Genomic DNA, 4,920 nt, shown 5'->3' on the forward strand with positions numbered 1-4,920 from the left:
GGTATTTTACCTGTTGCGGGAACAAAGAAATTATTATTAAATTCAAGATGACTGAGTGACCAGACCTCGTGTCGTCTAATGTTTTACTTTTCCCACGTGGGTACTGTACAGTATGGCTAGCCTACCTCTTCTTATCTCCTTCAATCTCTTCCTATCTATTTCTTATTCCTATTACCAGAGGAACTCTTTATTTCTTTCATGTTGGTGCTGGATGCCAACAGCCTTCCCTTACAAAATAGACAAGCCGGCTGAAAAAGAAATTAGGGAAATAACACCCTTCACAATAGTCACAAATAATATAAAATACCTTGGTGTGACTCTAACTAAGCAACTAAAAGAACTGTTTGACAAGAACTTCAAGACTCTGAAGAAAGAAATTGAAGATCTCAGAAGATGGAAAGATCTCCCATGCTCATGGATTGGCAGGATTAAATAGTAAAAAATGGCCATCTTGCTGAAAGCAATCTACAGATTCAATGCAATCCCCATCAAAATTCCAACTCAATTCTTCACAGACTTAGAAAGAGCAATTTGCAAATTCATCTGGAATAACAAAAAACCCAGGATAGCCAAAACTATTCTCAACAATAAAGGAAACTATGGTGGAATCACCATCCCAGACCTTAAGCAGTACTACGGAGCAACTGTGAGGAAAACTGCATGGTATTGATACAGTGAGAGGCAGATAGATCAATGGAATAGAATTGAAGACCCAGAAATGATCCCACACTCCTATGGTCACTTGATCTTCGACAAAAGTGCTAAAACCATCCAGTGGAAAAAAGACAGCATTTTCCACAAGTAGTGCTGGCTCAACTGGAGGTTAGCATGTAGAAGAATGCAAATTGCTCCATTCCTATCTCCTTGTACAAAGCTCAAGTCCATGTGGATCAGGGACCTCCACATCAAAGCAGATACAATGAAACTAATAGAAGAGAAAGTGGGGAAGAGCCTCGAGCACATAGGCACAGGTGAAAGATTTCCTGAACAGAACACCAATAACTTATGCTTTAAGATCAAGAATTGACAAATGGGACCTCATAAAATTGCAAAGCTTCTGTAAGACAAAAGACACTGTCAATAGGAGAAAATGGCAATCAACAAATTGGGAAAAGATCTTTATCAATCTTATATCTGATAGAGGGCTAATACCAATGTGTACAAAGAACTCAAGAAGTTAGACTCCAGAGAACCAAATAACCCTATTAAAAATGGGGTATAGAGCTAAACAAAGAATTCTCAACTGAGGAATACCGAATGGCTGAGAAGCACCTAAAGAAATGTTCAACATCCTTAGTCATCAGGGAAATGCAAATCAAAACAAGCCTGAGATTCCACCTCACACCAGTCAGAAGGGGTAGGATAAAAATCTCAGGTCAAAGCAGATGCTGGTGAGGTTGTGGAGAAGTAGGAACACTCTTTCATTGCTGGTCAGACTGCAAGTTAGTACAACCACTCTGGAAATCAGTTTAGCAGTTCCCCCAGAAATTGGACATAGTACTATCAGAGGACCCAGCTATACCACTCCTGGGCATATACCTAGAAGATGCTCCAAGATGTAATAAGGACACATGCTCCACTATGTTCATAGCAGCCTTATTTATAATAGCCAGAAACTGGAAGCAACCCAGATGTCCCTCAACAGAGGAATGGATACAGAAAATGTGGTACATCTACACAATGGAGTACTACTCAGCTATTAAAAACAATGAATTTATGTAGTTCTTAGAAAAATGGATGGATCTGGAGAATATCATCCTGAGTGAGGTAACGTAATCCCAAAATAACACACATGGTTTGCATTCTCTGATAAGTGGATATTAGCCTAGAAGATCAGAATACATAAAGTACAATCTACACACCACAAAAAAAAAAAAAAAAAAAAAAAAAAAAAAAAAAAACTCAAGAAGAAGGAAGACTAAAGTGTGGATACTTCATTCCTTCTTAAAAGGTGGAACAAATTACCTATGGAAGGACTTGCAGAGACTAACTAGGGAGCAGAGAAGGAAAGGACAATCCAGAGACTGCTCCACCTGGGAATCCTTCCCATATTCAATCATCTAATCCAGACACTATTGTGGATGCTAGCAAGTGCTGGCTGACAGGAACCTTATGTAGCTCTCTCCTGAGAGGCTCTGGCAGTACCTAACTGGTACTGGCAGAAGTAGAGGTTCACAGCCATCTGTTGGACTGAGTACAGGGTCCCCAGTGAAGGAGCTAGAGAAAGGACCCAAGGAGCTGAAGGGTTTGCAGCCCCTTAGGACAAACAATATGAACTAACTAGTACCCTCAGAGCTCCAAGGGTCTAAACCACCAACCAAACAGTACACATGGTGGGACTAATGGCTCCAGTAGCATATATAGTTGAGGATGGCCAAGTTGGTCATCAATGGGAAGAGAGGCCTTTGGCCCTGTGAAGTTCTATGCCCCAGTGTAGGGGAATGCCAGGGCCTGGAAGCGGGAGAGGGTGTGTTTTTGTGCAGTGTGAGCGGGGAGGGAACAGGTTTTATTTTATTTTTTTAATTTTAATCTTCTTTTCTTTTCTTTTTTCTTTTTTTGTTGGAGGGGAAACTGAGAAAGGAGATATCATATAACATATAAAGAAAAAAGAAAAAAGAAAATATTGTCCTGTCCTGAGTAGGGTAACCCAATCACAAAAGAACATACGTGGTTCGCACTCACTGATACGTGGATATTAACCTAGACAGTCAGAATAACCAAGATGCAATTCGCAGATCACATAAAGCTCAAGAAGGAGGAAGACCAAAGTGTAGATTCTTTGGTTGTTCTAGGGGGATCAAAATACCCATGGAAGGAGTTACAGAGACAAATGTGGTGCAGAGACTAAAGGAAAGGCCATCCAGAGGCTGCCCCACCTGGTGATCCATCCCATATACAGTCACCAAACTCAGATACTATTGTGGATGTCAACAAGAGCTTGCTGTCAGGAGCCTGATATAGCTGTCTCCTGAGAAGTTTCAACAGTGACTGACAAATACAGAAATAGATGCTCACAGAACAGGGTCCCCAATGAAGGAGTTAAAGAAAGGACCCAAGGAGCTGAAGGGCTTTGCAGCCCCATAGGAGGAATAAAAATATCAACTAACCAGACTCCCCAGAACTCCCAGGGACTAAACCTCCAACAAAAAAAATACACATGGAGGAACCCATGGCTCCATCACCATAAGTAGCAGAGGATGGCCTTGTGGGACACCAATGAGAGGAGAGGCCATTGGTCCTGTGAAAGCTTGATGCCCCAGTGTAGAGGAATGCCAGGACAGGGAAGAAGGAGTGGGTGGGTTATTGAGTAGAGGGAGGCAGGATGGGATAGGGAGTTTTTCAGAGGGGAAAAGAGGAAAGGGGATAACATTTGAAACATAAATAAGGAAAGTATCTAATGATTTAAAAAGAAACAACACTGCTGAAAATAGTTGAAAAGGACTTTCCTCAGATGGTGATATTTGCTTGAACTCTCTGCTTTGCTACCTTTGTGTCTGTGTACATGTCAGACAATTGGGATAAGTGCTGGGATTTCATGGTACATTTTTAAGTAAGCCAGGATAACTTCTCCTGCTTTATTCCTTTTGCTCAAAATTGTTTTAGTTATTTTTTAATATTTTATTATTTTATGGTTACAATATAATTCTATTTTGTATTGGGGGGTTATTTTGAATACAGTTCACACACTCAGGAATCCTGTGGAAACACTAAACTGGAAGCCATAAGATCTATAGAGGACATGGTAGAGACCCTGGCAGACCCTGTTCATTCTTCCCTAATCTCTGAGAGTTCAGATGAGCTCTGATCCTGCTGATTTAGAGGAATTCACTTTCTTCGTTCCCTATGTCCACTCTGACTACTACAGTCTTTCTGCCTCCACTTCAGTAGGGATCCCTGAGACATGAGTGGAAGGAGTTGATAGAGATGTCCAATTCGGAGATGAGTATTTATAATATGTCTCTCAATAATGTTTGGATGACGGTCTTTGTATTTGTTTCAATCTGCTTCATCAGGAAGCTCTTCTGATGAAAGCTGAGCAAGAAACTGATCAAGGAATATAACAGAATGTCATGAGGAGTCCTTTTATTTTGATATTCTGATTTTAAATTTTGAAGAGTATTTTTATTAATAAATAAATTAATTAATTTATGTTTTTTGAGAAAAGGTTTTTCTGTGTAGCCCTGGATGTCCTAGAACTCACATGCTAGTCTGGTCTAGAATTCAGAAATCCCTCTGAGCTGGGAACTTCTGCCTCCCAATTGCTGGGATTGTGAACCACCACCAACTGGCTAGTATTTTTTAATGAAAACTATTATTTGGTTGTACCCTAGGTCCCTGAGCTATCTTGTTTCATGTTGTAGATCACTTAAACAATGCCAGGCACTGGTTTTATCTTTTAGAGTAGGCCACAAATTAGATCAGATATTGGTCAGTTATTTCCACAAGCCTTGTAACATCACTGCACAAAAATATCTTGCAGGCAAGACAGCATTTTGGAGCATGCAGACTAGCATGATAGCATTCAGAGTGCCTTCCAATACCAAAAAATGCTAGACAGGATTGTGGAGCATGCAGAATAGCATGGTAGCATTCAGAGTGCCTTTCAATACCAAAAAATGCTAGGCCATAGTGGTGGAGACTCTATGAAAACACTAGTTTGATATCACCATGTACATTGACTTATGTAGGTATTCCTTTCAGCAATGGGGTCTTGATGTCAGTTTGTAGAAAGAAACTTAAAATCTTGACAACAGCCTGTGTTGTTTGCGGGATCCCATGAGACTTCTTTGACCAAGAACTCAATTAGAAGCAGCCCAACCCTGTAATGGAAGCTGCATTTGATGACATTAGTTTGCCCTTTGGGACTCTGTACTCTTCTTTATTTGGAGACTTCATTTATATCACCTTCATCTATGTATA

Source organism: Mastomys coucha, unplaced genomic scaffold (assembly GCF_008632895.1).
Source record: "Mastomys coucha isolate ucsf_1 unplaced genomic scaffold, UCSF_Mcou_1 pScaffold9, whole genome shotgun sequence".
In the NCBI taxonomy this organism is placed as follows: domain Eukaryota; kingdom Metazoa; phylum Chordata; class Mammalia; order Rodentia; family Muridae; genus Mastomys; species Mastomys coucha.